This window comes from Leptosomus discolor, chromosome 2 (genome assembly GCF_034619465.1).
Source record: "Leptosomus discolor isolate bLepDis1 chromosome 2, bLepDis1.hap2, whole genome shotgun sequence".
In the NCBI taxonomy this organism is placed as follows: Eukaryota; Metazoa; Chordata; class Aves; order Leptosomiformes; family Leptosomidae; genus Leptosomus; species Leptosomus discolor.
The window spans coordinates 14,237,253-14,263,641 of record NC_141392.1 but is presented as its reverse complement, the minus strand read 5'-3'; positions in this window follow the sequence as shown (position 1 = coordinate 14,263,641).

The window sequence follows — 26,389 nt, the reverse complement described above, 5'->3', positions numbered from 1 at the left end:
CCCAGCCCCTCAACCCAACCAAGGCTATTACACACATGAGGACACACATCTTCAATCATTTCATATCCTCCCCAGCATTCTACAAGCCGTACTTCACCCTCTTGCCTTTCAGCACTGTGTATAAACAGCACACATATTCCCTCAGGACAGTGCACAACTCTGTTTCCTCTCTCAACAAGAATCACACACAGCAGCTGCATGCTACAAGCCACGGGCAGAGTCAAGGTCACACACGTGTCCTTAGGACCACCTCCTTTTGTTCTCCACTGATAATTTTCCATTTGGACTTTGTTGGGCGATTACTGTGGTGGCTACTGTCCAGCAGGGTGGAGCTCTTATTTGGAGAAAATTCCAAGGGAAAAGGAATTTTACATGTTTTTCTCTCATTCAAGTATTATGTTCATTTTACTACTTTGCAAAAACTGATTTTTCTTCTGAAATTCAAATCACACTTTGAATAACTGCACCTATTATACGGTTATAAGTAAAAAGAGTCTCTTGCTTGCTTCCTATCATGTCCAGTGTGCATAAGCCTTATATTACGCTACTTCAAAGACTATGCTGGAAGCCATATATTCAAAGGATATGTAAGGTAAAATATACTCCTGATTATTCTTTGTGAGCTAAAGTAGTTTTAATGAATGTCGTGGGCAAATGACACTCCCTTGAGTTTGGTCCTGGGCAAGTTTCTCTGTCAAATATTACTAACATATCTTATTTCAGTAATTTGTCATAGCCCTATGAAATAGGTTATATTGGCCTTTTAAGAGCAAGATTTGGCTCTAACACTGTTCCATTACTTTTGAAGTAAAATGTGATAGCTTATTTCCTAAAGACTGTAGGAAAATGTAGCGTTTAGCATTGCCTAGGAAGTCAGTGATACTGTTCAGTGATCTAAGTAGGCTATTTTTTTAAAGCAAAGGAGGACTGTTTTGTGAATGTCTCATAAAAAGGGAAGGCTGGAAAAGCTCTTGCTGCCACTCTGCTCAGAAGAAGGGCTGGAGAAAGGAACCCAGGAGCTACTCTATAAAATGATCATACAGGGGTTGAGATGGTCTAACGAGCAACCAGAGAAAAGTAAGGAAGCCCTATGAGATTTCTGTCCATATTATCAAAGAACTTTGGCAGTTTCAAACTTAGGAGGCAAGTTTTCTGAAGTTACTGATGTAACATGCTATTAGGACAGAAGGACTTAGGCATCATATTAAAGCTCTGAGGTGCATGTCAGAGCCATTTGCTGTCAATCCTGAGCAATAACCATGGGGAGAGACCAGAAATGGCTTCTGGCTGCTGTTACAGGGCACTGAAGCTGTGTCAATTGGAAGGAGTGACTTTTCTACATAGTGACTGGTTTACAAGTAAGAAGCCCTTAAACTCAGTTGAAAGCTTTCCTTCATTTGATAAGCAAAGTTTGGAAAACTTTGACAATAAGGGTTTTCTGTTTGGGGATGTAAAAGAGGAAGTAAGCAGAGTGATAACATGCGCCAATGACAGGCAGACAAAAAGTGCGTCAGCATCCTGCTACCAGTAGCCAACTGGCCGCAGGTCCTTGTTTAGAGAGCTTGTAGTGTAGCAGACTTCCGCATTCCACACCTTTCTCCACCCATATTTCAGACAAAGAAATAATTCTCAGGAAACACTGCAAAGGATGAGCAAAAGAGTAACTACGTGTGAGACAGGATGGCAGACCTACCAAGCACTTCAACAAGGTATTTTCAAACAGAATTATTAATTAAAAACTAATTAATTCAGCCTACTTGTCAATTTTACGCTATGGCCCCTTTTCTGAAAGAATTTTTGTTTGCTTGTGTTTTTGCACATGGTAAAGCCAAACAGAAGTGACCTTTCTCCTATCCTATAGAATAACCAGAAGAATCAGGAGAAGTGCTTGACACCCAAGTAGCCTCAACAGTTGGTACACTGTAGCTGACAGCATGAAATCAAGTGCGAAATTGTGAGATTTGGAGTCCTTCCTAAAATTGCTCGCTCTGTCAAGTGGAAGTAAAGGACATTGACCAGAAAAATGACACAAGACTTCTCCAGCGGCAATCTTTGCAGAAACTCCAGTTCACCTGTACAAGAACTGTATCCTTCATCTGCTAGTTTAGGAAAGACTTGTCCCTATCTCTGCCTCACCACCTGCACAGAAATCTAGTAAAAATCGGGGAAAAAAACCCCAGTAATTTCCTTTTCAAATGGATACAGTTAGGTTTTCCCAAAAGTAAAAGAGGCAGTCTGTCATGAGAACTTTCTGCTGTCATAAGTGGTACATTTGTAAAAGTAACTTGCAATTATCTGAGGAAAATTCTGGGGCTATTTCATAAGAGATGAAAGGACTTGTACCCTCTTGCTTCCAGTCGAAACATTTAAAGAATGTTGTGTTAGCAGTACTGTCCTCCAAATAGATGTATGTGTGATACACATACATTTTGACATTGTTCTTGATAAAAAAGCATCTCATATTTAGTTTTGCTTGAGATGGATGAAAACCTAGGCAACAGCTTGTCCCAGGAGGAATGTATGGTAGGTGTCTTTTAATGTAAGAAGGAATAGCAAACACGGAAGATAAATTTCTTCAGAATAAATTATAATCATGAACAAAATCAGCTTCTGCCATACTGTTTATTTAGAAATAATAAATTATTTTGTCTTTCAAAGGGATGCTATAGTACTTTTTTCATTTTTCTGCTATAATTTCTGTAAGCATGACAAATACTATGGTTTTGCCATCCAAATAATTGTACTGAATTAAAGGTAGTGCATCCTTTATGAGTATGTACACAGGGGGTTATCTTGACCCAACAAGACATTAATGACTTCAGTCAAGGAATATGAAGTTTTGGAAAAGTAGAGGTGATATAGAGAGATCGTTAGCATTGCCTGCATACTAATTGCCTGGAGAATAAGACACACTCCAATGTTATAACAGCCTTTAACCAAGTAGGTTCCTAGAAATGGTTTACTATTTTATCTTCATGTTGATACTAAGTTATATTTGAAAAACTAATAGATTGGCCATGTCCTCCCCAAAGTGTTTGATTTAAAGTTCAAGCTTTTTTAAGTACTATGTATTGCCATTAGGATAAAATATTGGGTAGTACTATCTCCTGGACACCATATTTTTAAGAATATGCTTCATGCCTCATTTACCAGAAATGTATTGAGATTTTCTTGAGCCAACATTCAAAGAATAACTTGACATTTTTCATAGCAAAATGCCATGTTTTTGTCTTCTCTTTTTAATTCCTTTCCTGCCCTGAACTGCTATTTTGAATTACTCGTTTGTTTGTTTACTATCTAAAGCTCAAATAGAATATGTTTGTGTACTGCATATAAAACATATATGTTAGAAGTTAATAGATTTTTCAAAGATAAAATAGTGTATTAGAATGTAGAAGAGCAAAAGAAAGTTAAGCTGAATAATGTAGTATGCAGCAATTATCAATTACTTACACGTGTAAACATATAAAAGGTGTGGAGACAACTGCTTGGCCCAGCTTCACTGTGGAGCGGAACAAGTGTTAGTTGGCCAGAGATTGTGGGTTTCCAGATATTACCTCACGGCTGTCGGCTCTTGGAAAGCTCTTGATTCCTGAAAACTGACAAGGGAAGCAGCAAGCAAAACACACTTATGGTACACAATGCCAAAGAGGTGGCAGCCTAGAACAGAAGGATGATTCCTTCTGGGGCATAATTTCTCAGGTCTGTGTAGTCAACTCACTTGATAAAGTGTGCCATTCTTCTACAACTAGTGCACTAGGCACTTGCAACCTCACGCAAGATCTGCACTTATCAGACAAGTTTAGACTGAGATACTACTGTGTAATTTGAAACAAAGGCGGTGTGTTCAGAAGTATCATTTGAATTGAAACAAAAGTAAATTCTACCGGAAATCATACATTGTCAGTGTCTCAGTGCCGACTAATGTAAGCAGTTGAATTCTCCATACATGAATTTCACTCTGAAGGTCTATGTCCCAGGCTGGTGGGACAAGCTGTTTGTGTTCAAAAGATTATCACTGCAGCATGGCAGAACTTGTTAAGTGCTTACTCCCAGCGCATATGCTGTTGAGATAAGTTTCAGGAGGATGACCAAATTAAGATACTGTCTTTAACCTTCAATGCTGAAGCTACCAAAAGATTACCTGTGATAGCACTGCATAGCTTCCCTTGCTGCCTTAGCACTCCCAGTGCGTTCTAACAATTCTGCCAACTTCCTTCAGTTTTCTCTTTTTTTACTACTGGTGATGCATCCTGTTAAGCATTTCTCTTGCTGTGTTGCTCCATGCTGTCATAAAGTGCCAGACTTCTCTTCCACTCTATGCTCTAGAGCAGAAATTCAGATGTGGGACAGAAGAGAGCACAAGTTCTTGAAGATATATAATTAAAACATTTAAGTTAAAAGAAACAGAGCAATTCAGTGTGTAATGTGTATCAGAATGCATATTTTGAGGTGTGTTTATTAAGGATGTTTATTCACACTTATAGCCTGCTAGTCCCGCTGATTTTGGCTGGGCTACCCATGTAAGAAAGGCAAGGTTCTCTGGTGTCTTCCCATTTGTGCAGGACTAATAAGAAAAATCCAGAACAGAAGAAAAGATTGTCCGATAATTTTATTTACATCAAACCTGAACAGTTCAAGCTCAGGTCTGCAGTTCTTAAGAATGCATACATCACCGAGACCATGGCTCAGGAACAGAGATGAGATTCAAAAATCTCTTCAGCACTCGATGAACTGTAAAGCAGCAAATCACACAGCATAAAGTACAGCAGACAGCAAACATGGAATAAACAGGGATGAGCATTGCAAACAAAAGAAAAAGCTAGGGGTTAATTCAGGTTCACAGTGGGCTTTGGATCTGAGATATAAAAATATATCTCTTAAATGCAAATAGAGAAAAATGATGGGCATTTGCATGATTGACAGCCTTTCGAAACAGAAGTGTTGCTATAATTAAGCAATAATGTATGAGTGAGTGTACATTATGACAAATTGGAAGCTTGGTTGATTAGATTGAGCATATAAGCTGTCAGTATAATTATCACATTTTAATCATTTTTCTCCATTTTTTATAACAGCATTGTCTTCAGCCTCATTTGGTGCTTATTAGATTGATATTCTAAGAGGAATTGTACAACATAAAACATGTCCTTTAACAGGATGAACTTTAGATAAGACTTTAGGTATGTCTATAAACATTTATAATGATGGCTGTTGTGTCTCAACTTTTTGACACATCTTATGTGTCAAATAACGTTGTTTTAGAGCTTTCTTTATCATGATAAAATATTATAAACTGAACATACTTTATCTCACTAAGTACTCGCATACTTTCTATGTATTTTAAGCTGTCATGGGGAAGACATATCGCATTGTTACAGCTGAATAATGAATTAATGATACCCATTGCAATGATTAACAAGATGCTGAGTCAATAAGTGTGGGAGCAAGATTTTTCCATTTTCATGCAACTATGCTAAGATGTATGTTATTTTTTTAAACAAGAAAATGTTCTTTGCTAACACCCAGGAAACAGCAACATTTTAACCAATTTAAAAGGTTTAATTTTATACCAGTTGCCTTTCTAAAATGTAAACCCCTGGAGGAGTAGCATGCCCCTGAAAATGCAGCATAACAAAGAAAACAGAGGTTCTTAACATGGTCATGCTCTTACAGTCTTACTTTATCTCAAATTAGATCTGAGCAGCTCTTCACCACTGTTGAAATAAGAAGGTGGAAGGTGGCCTGACTGTTAAAACAGGTCTGTGAAACAAAATTCTCTGGGTGCTTTCACCATTTCTGCCACCGGTTTGCTTCTTGGCCTTGGGCAAGATGCTTATCTGCTCCTCAGATTAGTGGCCCATTGGGAAACAGAGAAGATTAGTAGCTCATTGGGAAACAGAGATACACACGTGCTCTGCAGGGATTATTGGAAAATTAATGTGCTCTAGGTCTCAGTTTACTGCCGTTAAAATTTGCATTGTGTAGCTTATTCAAGGCTTTGCAGCTGCTGCAGAGAGAGAAGTGTAGACTTTATGTGGCCTTTCTGGCCAATGGTGAATTTCCTTGTTAAGAATAAGTATGAGAGTCGACAGTACAATTGTTCAGTGAGGAATTACATAGAACTAATCACAGCAATAGAAAGGTCTTAATTATTCTCAGATTACTTAAGAGTCTTCAGTAGCAATGGCTTCAATGACCTTTTCCATGAAAATTTGGAAAAGAATGGCTTGAGAAAAAATTCCAGGCAAAATAGGTGTCTTCCAGAAACCATTCTTTCCATGCTCTCTGCAGTATATATTCAATAAATTGAGAGCACTATCTTTCCTCAAGGTACCTTGTGATATTGACAGTGAAATCTGAGATACCAAAGTCCTCATGAGTTGATTATTTTTAGAAATGGAAAATTGCCAAACAATCCTGCCTGAATATTTGGTATAGTTTGCTTTGCCTGTGTTTATTTCCTTTCCTATGCTTTCCACAAATTTTCTTTGGAGTTGATGCTAGAAATGTTCTCAAAAGTTTATATATTGTAGTCCTAGTTTGAAGCATATTTGCAGAAAGTTATTTTGAATTCAGAAGTGCAAAGATTAATGTAGTAAACCTAATTTTAATAGAGAATTTTCTTGATCCTTTGAAAATTTACCTTCTGACCTCAGTTTTTGACTTTGCAGTCCTCCAACAAAATACTTCAGCATTTCAACAGTCTTCACTAAGTTCAAGGTGAAGATGTTATTTCAAGTCTTGGATATTGCTGTCTGCGCAGAATAATCATGTGCAATTCTTAATTCTTCTGCTACTACTTCTAATGACCCAATTACCAGTAAAATGCATAAAAGCAAGATTTTAGCATTGATTTTCCCCTTGATTTTCTCTATAGCTTTCACAAACCTGAACTTAACATGCTTTTTATCATAATTATAAGGATTTGATGTTGGATCTTACTAGGTTTATTTAGTGTTTCAGAAGACTTAGTGAAGCCCCTTCCATGAACTTATCAAGGAAAGTTGGTTACCGAAGTGCGAGACGTAGAGCCTCATTATGGCATGAAAATTGTGTTAAAAAAAATTATGAATAAATGGCTGGTTCTTGCTTGGAAAACAACCTAACAATAGAGTATCTCCAAATTCAGTGTGTTAATGTCATTGTTGTTCAAGAGGTTGACTCTGCTAAGAGATTCAAAGATATAGATGACTAGCGAGGTGGGAAAGCTTACTGATTGAATCTGTTAGTAGCTTACTGAAGCTAAGGGTTTCTTCCAGGTATAGCTTTGTATGACAGAATTCAGCAAGGAGCAGATAAAAGCCACCTGCCCCTGCCACAACAGGCTTTCCTGTTGCATTTTGCGTTGCCTTGAGATCGCTGAATAGGTAAGTGACAGCAAAAATGCAGCGAAGATAAGAAGTGCTGTGTCTTGATGTTAGCAGCACTACTGGAGAAGCAGTTCAGCCTATCGAAGGGTGCATGGGTTTGCAGAAGCAGCAGAGGGATCTGTGCTGGGAGACTCAGTGCCACCATCCTCTTGCTGCAGGGACCCAGCTCATGGGTAGGTAGCTCAGGTGGTCTGGCTTGGCTCAGCAGCTGGGCTTTACACCTTGCTGGACTTTGCGTTTGCTAAAACGGAGTGTGTGCACCTCTGTGATAAACTTCGAGGGTTTTGGATAACCCGCGCCAAGAACTGTGGCTATGTGCAGACTGACGGAGGCAGCATGAGCTGCTGGGGCTCTGCGCTGCAGCGAGGCGACTGCACGGCGTCCTGACGAGAGCTGGCTGGCATCCAGCCACCAGGGAGCACGGGCAGGGCAGAATTACACCTGTCTGTATGCATCTGTGTATACTGCCCAGCCAAAACACACTGGTGCTCTCAAGGACACCTTCTTCCAAATGTCGGGAAGTGCCACAAAAATACAGTTATCTCAACCCTTTAGAGGATGCTGCCACAGAAAGCAGCACTTGGGTATCTGTTCTGGGACAGGTAAAAACAAGAGGATAATATAGTTTTCAAATGACAGAGGGCTAATTTCCTTGCTGGTGAAAGCAGACTCTCTGTATTGCATATATCCCCTTGTACAGCAGAGCTAGCTGTGGGCCAGCAAAGTGGAGAAGGTGACAGAAATGTTGTAACCTGAAAAAACTTTCAGGTTTGGTCTGGGGAAAAAAAAAGAAAAAGCAGGGGCTTAGATCTCTTCTTATTTTAAGGATTCTGCTTTACCTCTCATGGTGTTAGAAGATTAATTTACTTTCCCTTTGTTTTGTACCAGTGTGTATTCCATAGCATTAATTTATTCCTCAAGTTCTGATAACATCAGTTCTGTCTCCATTGTCATCAAAGCGTATAGGTGATGTGTAGAAATGATAACAAGGTTGCATTTTTCTGTGCTTGATGCCTTTTCAACAAAACAGTCTGCTAAGCATTCTTAGATTTCTTTATTGTCCAGTTTGCTGGAAGAACCTGGAATATTCTCCTGTCCTGTGAAAAATATAAATTCTTACCTTGTGAATTTAGACATTGGAGAAAATCTGACTTTCAAAAATAGTAAATAACTTTTTTAGTTTGGTATGCCTTCCACATAGGCACCTTTTGTTCTTGAGATTGCCTAGTATTTTTCTTTATAATCATTCTGTTTTCACTTAAGCATTTGGTAAATTTTAGCAGAGGCTCCTACTAGAGAAAAATGTTTTTCCCTTGGTAAAAATTCTGGAGATCTCTTCAGAAGAATGTAACATTCTCATACTGCGGCATTAATGATTGAAATCTGCAGGATGATGGCCTTTTTCTAAGGGGTATGTTCCTGTCAGTCAAGTGAGCTGATCTGTAAGCCTTTCAAGACAAAAAAAACCCAACCCTTTTAACACACCGTGTAGATTTTTAAAAGTTAACAGCAAAATTCCCTTGGTGATGCAGCTCTTCTGAACAAGACTGAATAAAAAGCCAAGCAAAACTTCTCCTGCAGTAATATCTTTGGGTTGCTGAAGGGAAGTTTAGTTCTGGCATTGCCAAACTTTGCAACTTAGTTGGGTTTAATAGAGTCTTCATTTATGGAGAACACGTAAAAAGTACCGTTTTGAACTTACTTAAGAGGGCATGCCCTCCTTGGTTCCAGTTTAGTCGTGTGCTTAACTTCAAGCTGCTAAGTTTCCTTGAACCTTAAATATGACTGAAACCTTTCATATGGCATCATGTTTATATACCATGTTCCATTAGGGCTTCTGTCCTGCAGACCTCAGACAAGTCCACGTGTTTCATGTTTGCTGTTGGAATCACTTTTTTTTTTTCTGTTTCTGAAGGAAAGTTATATTATTTGCAGAGCTATATGTCCGTTGGAATGAGCCAGATTGTAAACTGGCAGAAATTACCTTGATCAGTGGCTTCATAAGGAGAAATATGTCTGACTAAACTGAAAGGAAGTAAACATGAGATTATTAAAAAATACATATACACATAAGGAATGAGAAGAGCTTTGTTTAAAGTTCAGAAATGTGCTAGGGTTTTTTTACAAATGGGTTTGAAACATTTACCTGCTTTCTGCAGTTTTGTATAGAAGTCTTGTCTTCTGTATCTGCATGTAGAATATACCTTTCTGGACAAAGGATTCGTCATCAACGTATATTATATGGAAGCAGAATTTGCCATCTGTAGATATATGGATACAAAATGTATACATTGCACTGATATTTGGGAGTTGTGCATCTTTTCTGCACTTTTATGTTTGAAAGGTGTCTATTCTGTCCGTTTCTAATTACAGGTTTAGGAAGCAGAATTCCATTTTCCAAATGCCTGCTATTTTTCACTAGAACTAAGTCACTGACAAGTTCTCTTTTCAAAGCAGTTTCCTATGTACTTGTACAACATTATTCCACAGATTTGCTATTGAAATGAAATACTGCAGTGACCTTTTTAATTCCCCTGACTTTTTACAATCTTTAAAATTTAGCACAACAGCAGGAGTTTAATCATATTCACTGATGTAAAAGACAAAATAAGGCACCTCTACGTTCAGATAGAGATATGACCTCAAAGGTGCAGAGCCTTCAGAGACTCACTGGAGATCCCCAAGGACAATTACAGCGATCTTGCTTGTGGTCTTCCTGTAATCTCTGACTTTGCCTCCTGATAACACTAGCAGAAATTTTACACTTACATTGTGTGCCAGAGTATTTTGTTATTGCTGCCTGAACACCGTTGTTTTCCTATGAATGAATAATCTCATATTTACTTTATCTCTCTGTTCCAGTTTGCTTCACAACAGTTTCCAGACTTGAATTTCCAAGGTCTTTGATTCTCTCACAGCTGCTAGGTCCGAGGCTTTGGTTTCATGCTCATCCTTTTTTTCTGCCACAGTATGAAAGTTCAGCAACAAAAAAACCTAAACCACTCATCTGCTGGCATTTGTCTGTTCTGTCAGTGGGTTTGTCAATTCTGTTGATTGATGCCAGGTGGACCAAAGGAAGGCTTTAAAAAATCCCGGCATGTTTATCCATTGCCCCAGAGTGACAGGGCAGATCAGCTCTTTTAAATCCTCCTCTCATACAGCAGCCATGATGGGGTGACTGATGGAGAATCCCATCGGCTCTGAGCTGTTTTCAGTTTCAAAGTGGGGTGGAGGAGCAGTGCATGATCTCTCTACATGTGCTTTTGACAGCTTAACAGTTAAAAGTATGGTGTGGGTGCTTTTGCCTGTATGTGCTTGCACATAAATGTGCTTGGGCAAGACTGTGAGCAATACTACACTGAGAGACTCCTTTGTAAGCACTTACAAGATAAAACTTGCTGCTTTTCTTCCACAAATTCTTCAGTGCAAACCATCATCTTAAATGCTTTTAAAATTACCCTTTTTAAAGCATATTTAGTCCAGCTGACTAGAGCTAGAGCAAGGGACTGGTATCAAGGGCTTCAAACCCCTTCAACTTTTTTTGTGGGTACTATCACTAACGTGTAAGAAGATCAACACTGGCTGGTGCGTTCTGTTGTGAGGCGCTTTGATGGCCTCTATGAACTGGGTGAATAGCTGTGGTTCAGTTAATCAAAGGCAGAGACAAGACCTACCATCGTGAACTGGCAGCCACAGCAGAAAAAATAGAGTCTTGAGGCATGGTGGCTCCTGACACTTCTCCTCAGCAGACAAAGAATTGCATTGATACTGTTTCTGATGGAACTCTTTTGTTGAAGGAGACTCTGATTGTTTGAGAAATTATTCAAACATCAGTCATGAGCACTAAATTCAACAGTTTGTTATGAAATGCACAACAGCGTCTTAAATACAATTGGGCGTGGTTTTTGCACATAGCTCTCAGAAGTGCAAGCTTTTGGTAACTTCCCGTGTTGTTGAATTTAAGAGTGATGTACAGGAGACGTGTAATGTAGTTGCAGAAAATCTTGCAAAACTTTTCACTTGAATTCTAGAAATGATTAATTTTTGTCCGGAGTTTACCATGTGTCTTAAGCTTCTACGGATTTATATTCTTTAAGATAATCAGATGCTTTCTTCAATGGTTGCTCTTTAAGAATTTTATAAGTAAGAAAATTTATTGACCAATTTGAAAGGACATTTCAAAGCTGCATTTGTTGTTATGTATCTAATAGTATTTTTCTAAATGAACATTTCATGGCAATCAAGGCTCAGCATCAAAAACCGTGAAGCTTCTCTGAGCAGTCTTACCTGACCTAAAGTTTTCAATGAACAAATACCAAGTCTTCCTAATCTGGAAGCTTTACAGTTAATCCACAGAGTAAGTCTAAATAGTGAATACATTTGAGCATCTGCTCAAAAGGTGGCAGAAAAAGGTTTAGCCACCTTGGGTAAATTATTACAAATTACTTGCTTGTCTCAAGTTCACCATTTGTAGAGTGGGGCTTTGTGGAAATTCAGGTTGCTGAACTGGTCAACTTACAGCTAGGTGACAAACCTTCTGAGAGAAGCCAAATGACATGTTCAGCCAAGGTACTATTCTTAGATTAACAAATGAGGTCTTTTATCTGAGGACGCTTGTTCTTGACAATATTTTGTTTGACCAAAAACTCCTAAAAAAAAATACATTAGTCTAGCAATACTTGCTGTTAAACTTGACATCCACACAGGGATCTTTAACAAGCCATTTGTGGCCCTTCATTACAAAATTTACTGCACAATACTTTATGTGCTTCCATATCCTTCACATAAAGCACTGTACAGTAGTTTCAATAAAATTTGTGTGAAGTGCTTTACAAAACCCAATCTCGGCAATGGGATTCCATCAGAAAGACTGAGTATCACAGTATTAGACTTTTATTTGCAAGGATTTTCCCTGTAAATGACTAAATCGTTATTCAGTTGAGAGACAACTCACAGTAAACAGTGTATTGCTTCTGGATGTATCACCTGTGATCAATAGGCTCCCTTTCTGCCTCAGCATTTGTTAATATTGTATATGGGTTTGATTAAATGTTTAAAAATATTTAAGTGTCAGAATTAAAAAGGATGGACTCATTATCAAAAACATTCAGCTTTTAATGCAATACTAGAAAACATTTACTGGTGCTATATCATTTTAGGATGTGATCTAATCACGTCTAATAACTTATGTCAGACTGCCCTTCATTAGTATGTGGATAGCAGACACATGATCCAGCCCTAAATTTTCTGAAAGAGGTAGCACAGATGAGATCCCATGACATTGTTATTGATTCTCTTAATTCAACATCAACTAGAATTTCTTTTTATTAGCTTTTACGATTACTTTCTTTTGCTATTTTATTTTTTCAATCTCCTCTGCTTGTCTGACAAGTCCTAAGTTTCTGGTTTTCCACAGAATATCTACTAATGCCATAAACATGCAAAATTATGCAGGTAGACCCACTCCTTGGGTTACAGAATCACAGAATTATAGGAGTTGGAAGGGACCTCTGGCGATCATCTGGTCCAACTCCCCCGCCAAAGCAGGTTAGCCTAGAGCAGGTCACATAGGAATGTGTCCAGATGGGTTTTGAATATCTCCGGAGAGGGAGACTCCACAGCCTCTCTGGGCAGCCTGTTCCAGTGCTCTGTCACACTCAAAGTAAAAAAGTTCCTCCTCATGTTCAAGTGGAACTGCCTGTGCTCCAGTTTGTGCCCGTTGCCCCTTGTCCTGTCGCTGGGCACCACTGAGAAGAGCCTGGCCCCATCCTCTTGACATCCACCCTTTAAATATTTAGAATCGTTGATAAGATCCCCTCTCAGACTTCTCTTTTCCATGCTAAAGAGCCCCAGGTGTCTCAGCCTCTCCTTGTAGGAGAGATGCTCCAGTACCCTGATCATCTAAGAGGTCATCTAAGTGTGACAGCCACAGGCACTTCCAGCTTGATTTAGGAAATACTTGTGTTGCTGGACACCACAGGGCACGGAGTCAAAGGTCAGTGTTGAGGCCAAAGTTTGCAATTTTTATGATGTCTGCTATTATTTACTGGAAGAAGGTAGAAACACTTTCTTTATTTTTTTGCCCACTCGTCTTCAGAATACACAGGCGTGTACCCCAAACATACCAGTAAAAGGAACTTTTATAGGGGTCCATGTTGCAGTACTTACAGCTTGGGTAAGGCAGTTCACTTGTCCCGCTCACGTTTGGTAACAAATCACATGATCTCACACGATCATAAACTGTATTTTGTACAAGACTTACATCTCCTTCACTGCACTGGCTGCATGATGCTCGCTTTAAAAGGCAGCTGTTTAACATTCTTTTTATCCTCAGTTTTCAGAGTATGGCCCCATGCTGTGAGTACACACAACTTCAATTTGACTTTACAAACCTGGATTAGTTTATCTTCACATGTTCACTGTGTAGTGAGGTTGTTATATCCCTGTTTAGTGGAAACGGAAATGAGTCACAGAGGGATTTAATTTAGAAGTTTCTGATACTAAGGCCCTGATTTGTTTGGTGTACACAGTATTAAGTAACACACTGCAGCTCTGAAGATCATCCCTGTGGATTTCAGCTGCAGCTGTGATCGGTCAGTGATTCTGCTGTTGTCTAGTATCCATGGGTAAGAGACTGTCTTTACGGACCTTACTCAGTCCTACTAGAAATGCTGCTGTAGAAACAATTTTCTAAGGCAGTACTGAAAGATCTTTGCTCTGAAACTATTTTTTTCTCTTCTTGGAGACCTCTGGGTGTATTAGTAAACACTTTCCCAGTTTGATTGTAAACAAGACTAGACCAGACTTTATTCAGTTTGGCAAATCAGTTAAATGACTTTTCCATCACACGGCCTCTTATTTGACTTAACAATTAATCATATCAATGTGGAGATTGCATGTCAAAATGTTATTGCTGAAGCTGGCAAAGAAGCTCAGCTTGGCTTTGCCTCTGAGGCTGGCATTTTAAAGAGAACAGACTCCTTTTACCATGCCAGCTCAAACAAATCCAACACCACTGCCAGAGGCAAACAGCTACTACATATTATTCTTTACCCTAGCCTTCCCTCTGAACATCTGCTTTTCCACCATGATATGGTTTGTCCCAGTTGCCCTTACTTTACCTTCTATCCTTAAAAAAAGCAAGACTACTCTAAACTAGAAGACTTCCACCTCATTCTTGTCCCAGTCTATTTTTTTTCCCATATGCATTTTCTGCTTTTTGTTCCTTCAGCGTTTCAGATTGAAGGCTCCTTTTAATCTGCTGAACCAGTGCCAGGAGGCAAAGTCACTAGAGTACAGGACAGACACTCGGCTTTAGTGACTGTCTCCTGGTCTGGCATAGCCGTTCCCAGGAATGCCCAATTTCATTTGTCTAGGCCTGGACCAAAGGGAGCTGGCTCCACTGCCCTTTGAGGATGCTGTTTGCAACCTGCAATGTTTCTGTGTGCAAAGAAAATGAAGCAAAGGAAGAATCTGAGGAGATGTAGTGGTTACATTAAAGTGGTGTGATTCTCAGACCTAAAACTTGGCCAAATGGAAATGTTTTTTCAACAGGGGCAGGCATTTTTTTTTAACGTACAAACCATATTGTCTGCCAGATACTAAAAGATTTCAGGAAAAGTTGCAATGGTTGGCATTTTCCAGTTTCATCTCTTCCATCGTCATCCTTCTCCCTCCCAGCCAAACTAGGCATTAATTTCTTCTTGGCTTTTTCTCCAGCAGCAGGAGCAGTTGAGCTGAAATGAAAGACTCAAGTCAGAAGTAAGGACAGGTACCTGTGTGTCAGTAGGGGCTCTCATCCCACCTTCGTTATGCAAGGTCAGACCCTCTCAGCTGTATCTATTTAGGACACTGTAGAGACATGGAGTTTTTTGCTATTTCCCAGATCATTGTTATTCTCAGCCCACATGATTCATCCTCTGAATGTTGAAATGCTCATTTTCAATAATGAGTATTTCAGCTACTGAGATAAACAGTTCTCATTTTACAGAATTATGTATAGAGCTTGGTTGCACATGCTTCACTTCCAGGTGCTTGCCAAGCGCAAGGATGGCTGAACTTTACAGTTCAGAAGCCACGAATCAGGCCCTGAAAGTCAAGAGATTGCCTTTAAAATAATAGAATCTCTAAGAATAATCAGTGTTGGCATTTTTAATTTGCTGCCTGGTTTCTACGCCCTTGGGGATTATATTTTCCCTTTGCAAATCCACGAGGACAGGAACTTTTGCATTTTTTTAATGAAAGAAGAGATGGGATAAGCACAAGGTAAAAAGCAAAGAGACCATGAGAGTTGACAAGACTGACAATGGCAGGCATGCGCTACAAATACAGTGAGAGATGAAACTTGATCCCAGCCTTTGTGGTTTGCACAATGCCTTGAGAATTCATGCTAGTCTCTACAGCAAGCACAATTCAGCATCAGAAACCATTACAAAAAGAAGTGTTGAAAATCAGCCCCAAAATTTCTTAGGTTATCTTGGTATGCAATAGAAGTATTTTTATGTACTAGCACCATATTAAAGTTGGGTATTTTTTTTCTCTTTCTGCTACAGGAAATGCTTAGAGGTAGATGGGAAATGTAACTGTACGGCAGAGCCCCTTGTTCTGTTCTCTACTTACATATCGTTCGCTACAGTGTAGTGCTTATCTGTAATATGACCTCCTAAGTTTCTCAGTGACACTTTAAAGCCTGATGGGGAAAGGGTATAGTGAAGTACATAATAGAGTGTAGATTCCCCAGGTAGCCATGTCTCTACTGATCTTCTGTGCACGGAGTAGTGGTCATTCCTGTGCTTGCGAAGGTGGACTAGTCCTGCATTGATAGAGCTACAACAGTCAACAAATTTTGTGACTAATGTATCCTTTCCCCCACTAAAATATACCCTCCAGCATTTCTCTGTGGCCTCTGTTATTCCTTAGCCCTTCATGTGTTTGTAGGTGAAGTTCTATGGAGCTGGAAAAGAGCTGGAACAGCACTAAATTTTCTTGTTCACCAGAAGCAATGTGTTTTCCATGGTGTGTTGTGTACAAAAACACATCTGCGGAAGGGAAAGGAGTGAGAGGGACAAGAAGGAGAGGGCATTATAATTTTGGAGAGGGAACTATCTGGCAACCAAGGCAGAAGATGGTTGGGAAGAAAGAAGGGAAAGCAGTAGGGCTGGACATGGAAAATGGAAATGTTCCAGTAGCAGGAGTGACGGGGGCTACCTTGAAGTCAGTGCATAGGAAGCAGGACCGCTGAAGCCTAATCCCAGTTCTGCCACTTCTCCTGAGCAACTTTGAGGATGTCACACTCATTTCTATGACTGTTTCTTCATCTGCGAAAAGGAAAATAACAGAGAATCAGGCTTCAAGTTTATCAAAAGTCCTGGTGTGGGACTATCATCATTAGCACTACTTAATAAAAGTGCCCCTGCCTGGCTTGTGTCATCAAAAATATCACTCTAAAAGCTACTTGGAAGCCAACGTTGCTGCCTGCAGTTTTCCTTTATTCTTTGTGTATCCGCCAGTCTTGTAGGCTCAATTCTGTCCATGTTGCTATGCAATGAAAAAGCCTAAGCTGCCCCTTTACCGAAAGGGATGTAACCGTTTGCCTGTTCCTCTACAGACTGCAGGTGATTGTTCGAAGCACTCTCAGGAAATTATCTTTTAAAAATAACAGTAAGCCATACCTTTCTTTTCTTCCTTATTGTACAAACATGGCACAAATCTGTTAAGACCCTTGAACTGTTGCATAGGTCAGCCTATTCTTTATGCTCGGTGAAAGAGCGGAACTTCAGTGTTAATTCATTTTTATTGTACTCAAAGCACTTCTATGTACTTGACATACATCAACAATTATGATCCTTCCCTGAGAAGCTGCATGTACAAAGTACAGAAAGCAAGCCACACAGAAATACATAACTACCTGTTTTGTTTCCCCTTCTTTTAAATTACTCTTTTTATAAACAGGTTGGTATTAGAAGAGTGTGTTTAGTAAATACCTTGGGTTGAGCCATCCGTAAATGTCCTTCCATTTTATTTAGAGAAAAGAAAAAAAAAAAAAAAAGCAGGTCTGCAGGGAAGCTGAGGGACTTGGATGTGGAAGAGATCTGGCATGTCATTATGTCAAGGTTTCTAGTATTACCTAGAACTTTTTTGCAGCTCAGGGGAAGAAACTTTCCAACTGGATAAATAATAACCTCGAAAAGGCACTAGAAAAAAAAAACATCATGCAAAGTATAAGATATGAAAAGAGATCAGCAAAATAACCCCTGGCTTTCAAGTCCAAAAGTGTAATGTTAATATAAGCATTGTTAAAAGTCAAGCTCAGTTACACCTTGGAAACGCTTGAAATATGTATACTGAAAAGTACAAGCCCAAAGACCTGAATATGCTCAAGTCAGAGGGCTTGACTGCAAGGTTTGGTACCTGGGATAGAAAGTGTGGTAGCAAGTTTCAGAATACATCTGTTTCCTGTGTGGTACCAGGCATTTAAAGAATGGCTAATGAATGTGTATTTAAGAGGGTGGCCTTTTTGTCTCACTCCTTTTTGTGTAAGCTTTTACACCTAATTTTTAAGGAAAGAATAATTCCTAAAAAATGGAGGCAAATGTAAAGAGATTGAAACACATCTTCTTTTTGAAGGGTAGTGTATGTCCAACTCATATCTGTCTTGATTTCAAGAGAAAGGGAATACTGAAGATATAATCCCTCTAAACTTCAGTAAAGAATCCAGAGGCCTGTCAGATGGGAAATGATAATAAATTAAGGAAGACTGGTATTAGTGGGGGAAATTGTAAGACAGGTGAAGAACTTGCTGAAGAGTAATGACACCAGGTAATATTGAAGAGGAGGCATTAGGCTAGAGGAAGATTGTTAACAGAGCTTCTCTGGGAATATTTTGAGATGAAGAGGTGACCCACGGATACCATTTGGTCACGTAGTGCTGTAAACTTGTCCATGTTGCAGCAAGACTGTCAAGAGAGGTATTTTCCACAAAGACAGGGAAATCACACCATTAGTGTTAGCTCAGGAGAGATCTCATGTGGAACACTGTAATTTTGGCCATCCTTGTTCAAGATAGATGATTAAAAATTAAACTTGCTCGGGGAAGAGCTAGCAAGGTAATGATGAGAATGGAGACTCTGGAGGGAGGAGGTTATAAGAGCTTTTCATCATTGTCTATAAATGTGCATTTGGTACATGAGAGAGGGAAATGTGGAGTACTATTTAACCCAAAGATAGCTTGGAAACCTAGCAGATAATTCTTAACCCTTTAAAGAAATCTGGATTGGGAAGAGTCTTTTACTCAAAAAAAGTGAAAAATCTACACTTTTTTAGATGTGGAGCTTTATCATTTGTTGACAGTGATTATATGCTCTCACTGCATGCAAAGACAGGGAATGGACTTGGTATTTCTGAAGGTCCCTTCTTCTGTGCCCCTTTCCCATGCAGACCTCCACAGGCTCTGCTGAGCCAGTGCTCTTTGAGGAGGATGGGAAGGAATATTTTTTCAGGAATTTGATTGTGAGACAACATATTGTTATGATTCAACAGAGAATAAAAGAAATTCTCCTTTCCCAGAATGGCACACTTGGGTCTTGCCCTCCTAATTGTTTTCCCATCCTCCAAGCACTACTTGTGGGAAGTAGCTGTAAGTCTCATCCCCTGTCTTCTGCCAAGAGCTGCATGAGGCATTATTTGGCATTTCAAAACTCATCACAATTCTGGATACGTGCAATTATTTCTCTCTTTGTTAAGAAATACAGACCTTCTGAGGTGAAAACAAAAACCAACCCGGGCAATGAATACTGGGGAGTCCTTGAGAAGTAGGAGTCCTCACATACGCGTACGCTGGAAGTAATTAGTTCATTACAAGCTGAGGAGCTAATTCAGGCTGTGACGGCCTTGTTTCTTTCTGGAGTGGGCTGCCATTTCTTCTTTGGACCACCAGATGCCAGACTTTTACTGCAAAACTCCAGCCCTCTGCCTGCACAATGGGAAAAAATGTTCATGCACTTACATTTTCATGAATCCCTTCAGTTTTGTTTTCTGCAAAACACTTGTAAGTCTTCTAAGCATAGTGCTTCATGCTTGTTTCTAAGCATGTACTGTAACTCTTTAAGATCATTTGTAAACTAATTGTAGGATGTTACCATGAAACAGCCTCTCTGTAAACTACTGGCTTCTCTGACAAGCCAATGACTTGAATGCCTTTCCTCAAAATCATCGTGAAAACTGGACAGTTAGAAAAAGCACTGCTGAAATGCACAGAAGGAATATGATAACACTTGGTAGAGAGAGGCACCAAAATGTTTATATTCAATAACTCAAAATCAATCGCATTTGATAACTTCACTGTTTAAGGTAAACAAACAACAAAATAATTACAGCCTCTCTTATCTGCAGAAATATTCTTAAGAGAAATGCCTGTTCTCATGCTTTTTCAATAATTCAAGATGTAAGTATGACATAGTTTTCTTTTCTAATATATGCATATTTTATCTAAATTTTACACTTTATAAATGTAGCTACTTATGTTTCATTCATTCTAAAATTCAGTTATTGCAAAATTATGCAATTATATTCCTATTAGAATTATTGACATTCTCATTCCTATTGCAGAATGTATTATTTTAACAAGCGTGTGCTGTTTTATAAAATTTAGAAATATTGAATTAATTTGTAATGAATTGGTCGTTTACAGCAGAATGAAAATATTGAACTATGAATCATCCGTACTGGGCCAAAGAGACAACACATTGTGCCATAAACAAGAAGAAAAATACACAAGCACTAGCGCAAATAAAAGAAATACAATTTTGGTAAAAATAAGCAATGGAAATGCAGCAGTTTAGATAAACAGGCACATTATTTTAACACAAGCAACAGAGATTTTTTTTCAGTTGAAGTGGCTTTGCATTATTTTAGGGAAATATAAAATTGCAAAGTGCAGTATTATTGTAGAATTTTTTTTTTATTCCCTTATCCCAGTGTATGTAAATCATCTCTTGATCAATGTGATGTCAATTGTTAAAGCTTCCAAAAGCAAACCTTCCAGGTAAAAAACCATCTAAATATATTGGAAATAAATATATATTCCCCTATACATTCTCTGCCTATATAAAGGCAAAGAGTATGCAAATATCATAAGAAATTAATGAAAAATTCTGACAGATAAAGCAAAGGCTTTCATTAATAATTAAAATACAAATGATGACAGAACTCAATGCTTTATTCTGTCATGAAATTATGTTGGTCTACAATTATGATAACACTGATTCTCAGTTTTGCATTATTTTGTGGAAATCAAACAGAAAAAGGCAATGCAATATTGTTTGGGTGCTGGCAAAGAGAGCTAAATGACATGAAATATTTACCATAAAGGCTTCTTTAGAAGTATATGCATTATTGACATACAATCAAATTAAAAATATTTCCATTTTCACAGCTCAACTATGATTAGAACTTTGAATTTACTCTCGTAGTGTAAAAATATTAAATACAAGAAAATATAATGTATACCAGATTAGTCCAGAGGCTTGTTTTTCATCATCTCTCAGTGTAGAATCAGGATTTATTTGAACTTGACTGAATCACCCATGGGTAGCAGAAATCTCTATTTGTTCTTGATTCAAGAAGAGTCTTTTTCTTGACATGAAAATGTCAAAAAGTTTCATAATGATAGTTTATGATGTCATTATAATTCCTCTCCATTCTTTAAAAACAGAGTATTAAGTCATTCCATTACACTGCCTTACTCTTAATCTTTCCCTTTTTCTAAAAAATTGACATATTTATCATTGATTTTCCAGCAGATGTTGTACTGGATGCCCTTTTTTAAAAAGTACCTTAGTTAATCTGACCTCTCTTAATGATTACTCACATATTCTTTAGTAAGCGAATAAAACTTTTCTTTCACAGATAGTAGGTACTTAATCCTCATTATTGAGAATATGCTGAAACCTTGAATACTTGTCAAAGATTCATTTTATAATCCTGAGGTTGGTTTGCCATCAGTGATTTACACAGGGGCTGTGCTTGCAATAATTGATTCATTCCATACTTAAAGTCTACTGCTGTCATTAAAATGACAGTACAACGCTTGCTGTTGCAATTTAGATTTACTTTAAAAAAAGCTCAATTCTCCCCTAGAAATACATACAATTGAAACAGAAAAAACCATTTTGTATCTCAAAGTAAAATGATAATAACGATAAATTTTATTCACAAAATATTAAACTGGAAACATATTTAAAACACGAGCTAGCTTTTGTGAGGTTTGATGGAAGTTTAACCTACAATTGCATAAACAATGTGTTCACATCTTTTTGTTACTCTGTCTTGATTCAAAGAGCATTTTTTAAAGCACTTCAAACATCTGCCTTTGAAACTGAGTTTTAAGGTACAGCTCCTATAGTTAATTAGCATCTCAGATGCAATGCCCATCGATGCTAAGCTGCTGTAACAGAGCAGATTGTCATTTTGGACTGTCGGTGGCAATGCTACACGTAAAAGCCTATGTACATTTACAGTTACTCCAGATAAAACTGTACAGGCTTCATTCTCCCAGCATGTATTGTCTTTCCTGAAAAACAGAATCAAATGCAAAGCGTTTAACCGATTCCTCACACTGACAATGTGACATGCAGCTTTCATTTTCTTGAGTGTGTTTGACGAGGGGATTAACTAAGTGCTAAGGTACAGCAGATCCCTCTAAAGGACATGGTAGTGTTTTCCCTCGTAGGTCCTTGTTTTGTGAAGCTATTGAGGAAAGAGTTCCCTCTGAATGCACCAATTATTGCCCAGCAAACTACAGTAAGTTAAAAATTCTCTTTAATAATAAAAAAAAAGGTTTTACATGAAAAAAAGGTTTTGTACAGCTCTTCCAGTAATATCAAATCAAATTCATTTTAATGAAGCTTCATTAAAGTTCTCAGATAAGTAAGAAAGAGAATTGTCGTTCATTAACATTGTGGTTCTACCCACAGCTGAAAAACATGCTGTAAAACGTTAATAAGAGCAAAGATTCAAGTATGACTGAGAGGGAAGGAGACAGTGTGAAAGAATTAATTAAGCCACAAAAGCTGTTTCATTGATAGTTTAGTAAACTATCAGGAGACAAGGAAAAATTAGGTTACAGTGAAATAGTATCCTTTCCAACCTTGATGTACCTAAGTAGCAGACCACATGCAAAAGCAGGAGGTCACTCAGGACTGAATTCTGACCATAACAGCAGCTCACACTCCTCCCACCGAGGCCTCTGTCTCTTCTGTACTTATTCAAGGACAGATCAGGGTCTTCATCATTTAGGACATCTTTTGCACAGTGCAGTTAAAGAGAATAATTTGGCCCTGACTGCAAGATCATTCTTGATCTGAGAGGGCTAAATTTAGCTCTGAATGTGCCGTAACGTAGTTTTCTGCTGTGATAAAATTTGCCTTGTTTCCACTGTCAAATCAGGCGTGTGAAAGAAAAATTGCAACTATCTCAGTGTTTTCAGAAAGATTATCTTGAGTTTGGGCACACCATTGTTCCAATAGACAACATACTAATAGTATTGATGTAATAGGAAGAAATCAACTGATTATTTTGTGTTTTGAAGGCTTACTGAGTTTTGCCTGTTTATGTAACCTGAATTCTACAGTTGAGTATCCTTTTACCTTGCTGTCTGGAGTTCTGTACACCTATATGGAGAGCAGGTTTAAACAACTGATATTTTCCCTGTGTCTGACTAGATAATCCACAAGATTTCTTATCCAAGTGAAATACAGAAGTCTAGTTGAATTGCTGTTGGATAAAAAATAGTTTGGATAAATTTTAGGTGCAGTTGCATCTCTTAGCAAATGTGCTTACATGTGCACCCATGTAAGTGTGCGGTCTCCAGAAGCAGGTTTTGCATCTGAAGTTTCAGTGAGGAGAAAAACATCCCTGTCAAAGTTATAATCACTCATGAAGAGGAGTCTATAATATAAATAATCACTATTGTTGGAGGTGCAGGGAGAATGCTTAGCCACTGCAATTCTTTATAATTCCTCACATAAAATCTTTTATAACTTGACGTTTCACCATGATATCAGGTATTTCTTCTAAAGAAATAATCTCTAAATAAAACACCTGGCTTTGGTGTATTTACAAGTTTTTGATGATTCACATAAATATTTCTCTTTGAATAGATTCTTCTATTTCTGAAACAGATAGAAAAAGTTGCAAGCAGCACACCCCATTAATGGCAGAACTAAAAAACCCCACATAATGGGGCAAATCAATTTATTGAAGGAACTAGTAATCAAGAAAAAAAAGTGTTTTGACAGTATGTTCCAGAAGTCATTGAATTTAATTTAATGAATCTTCTAAAGAAATCTGCTAATTTGGAACAAACACTATCGCAGACAGATCTTTCCTTAATTTAGTGAAGATTCCAAAGTGTTTATTTTTCTTGAAATTTAAGTGTCCTATTGGCCAAAATTAAAATTACTTTGTGCTAATATAGATTTATAGCAAATGTTCTTTAAGTATGCACTATGATAGATTTAACAAAATATGAAAGGCGGGCACAAATCAACTGATTACAACCACTCTTTGCATTTTTGCAGTTAAATCCATAACTAGAAAATGATGTCGTCATTTAATTATCTCAGAAATGCTTTGCTAACTTGCAGTTAAAAATAATAATAATCCACTGCTTTTTCATTGAAACTCTTTGCTTGCTTGTCCCCAGAAATATCAGTAGGAAACCTGTGCTGGGGTGTTGTATGTAGTGTTAGAAGCATATTCTACCAATTATCTTTATGAAAAAATGCAGATATACGTGTTACAGGGAAGTTTTGGGTTGGGCTGGTTTGGCTTATTTGTGTACTGGCAAATGAAACAATCCTTCACTGTGCATAACAGCCAAGTTGTTTGTTCTTTTTAAAGGCATCATGTGTCTTTTAAAAAGGTATTATTTTGTGCCTGAAGTACATTCAAAACTCCATGTGTGTGTGTGTGTGCACATGTGCAGGGGGCTACCGTGGTACTTGTCCATGTTTCTGTGACTATTGTTTGGAGAAGATGGGTGGTTCCTCCTGCCCCACAGGCTGGTTTGATGAGTGAAACATTTCTGATGGGAGAAGAAGGGAAGAGAGGGACTCTTTGCTACTGGCAAATAGTCTCCACATCCAAATAGTTAGAAAATTATTGCTATAGGAACAAAGATGCTACATAGTAGGACGTGAGACAGGCTATCCTGTATCAGTCGTAAATCACGAAGCAGCTGAACTAATCTGCACAAAAGGAAAACGCACTCTAATTTTCTGTTGGAAATTCAGACAACATTCTCACCTTGCATTTCACTGTGCTGGTGCTGCTCTACAAAGGAGAAGAAAACTGATTAGCAGATTGTTAATCCAATAATTGTAACAAATAATTAGCTTTGTAATAATTAGACAGAGAAGCATATAGAATAAGAATTATATCGAATATGATCTCTCTCTTCTCCCTCCTTTCTCCCCATCATGTTCACAACTGAGTATTTGGGTAAAAAATATCTTTTATATGAGACACTAAAAAGTGTTATCTTCTTTTCATATAAAAACATTAAAAATAAATAAATTGTAAACCTAATATGATTGTGAACTGAACACTTGATAAAAATAGCAAGGCCAAGATGTTTTCTTTGACCTTCCTTTCTTCTCATTATCCCTTCCTCAGGACATTCGCTCCTTGTTGTGCCCCTTTGTAATTTCTCTTTTATTCCAGATTGTTAATATAGAAATGCTGTGGCTCATGAAGCTTCGGGTATGAAAATGATATTCACGTCAGAAATAAAATCAGATTGACATGCCAGAAGAAAACACTTTAAAAACAGGTGAATATTCAGCTCTGGATAAGATTCCTTGCTGGTTAGACCATCTCGCCTTAATGTGTTCGTCAGCTAGAGCATCTGCTGTTGCAGTTTTAAGGTTTATTATGAACATTGCTTAAAAAATCATTTTACATTTTGAATATCATGTGGGCATTTGTACTTGTATTGAAGCCGTGTAACATGACTCAAAGTCAAGAAGAGTGCAGAATGTTTAAAGTAGAAATAAACTGATGATGGCTTATCTGACTGAGGGGGACACAACCACCTGGCAGGAAAGCTGTCTTGCAAACCCCTGGCTGGATGAACTACACTGGCAATGCCTCGAGTAGCTAGAGAGATGCCCTCAGCACAAGATCAAAAGGACCGGATTGCCTCGGTTGGGGCCTGGTTCTTGCGTTTGGGGCTCGGAGGACTGAGAGCTCTTGTTCTGTGAAACCTCTTTCACCCCTTTTTTTGTACCCCCCTCCTGTTGAGACCAGGCAAACTCGTCACAGGTGCAGACCCCGCACCAGCAGGCTGTGCCTGGGGGAGAGCCACTGGTGGGTGCCCACCCCCGTCACCTCTAAAAGAAGCTGCTTTGGAGTCTCCCCTCATTTGCATGGGGAGATTTAATTTCCATCCCTTAAATATGACGAATTGCTGAGATTTCCTTCAGTTAATGCTTTTAACAGCTCCCAATAAACTTCATTAATCAGGCCAGCTCTAGGCCCAACGTGCAGCCTGGAAGCAGCTAATTTGCCTGATGAGCCCGCGACTTTAGTGAATAAACAGGTGGATAAGCCGAGGGTTTTATGGCCTTAATTACACTCTAATCAGTTCAGCACTTGGCGGGCAAAAGGGAAGAGGGAAAAAGGAGGTGGCAGCAGCAAGAGCATCAAGCAGCCGCCGCTTCTCAGCCCTTCCCTTCCCGCATCGGCAGTGCTCTCCCGCTTCACCTTCTCCTCTCCTGCTTTCCTTTTGCAGTGTTTGCCTCTCCTCTCCTTCCTCCTCTGTTGTCTTTCCCCTTCTGCTTCCACTTTCCTGTTCCCTTCACACTAAAATTAAGTTCTGACTGAGAGAGAGGCTGTTTTGTTCTTTCTTTCCTGCTACTTTCTGCCTCCCTTTCCCCTCTTTATTTATTTATTTTATTTTTCCCTCTCTGTACCTCGTTCCCTCTCTCACTCTCACCTGCCTCTGGGTCCTGCCTCCC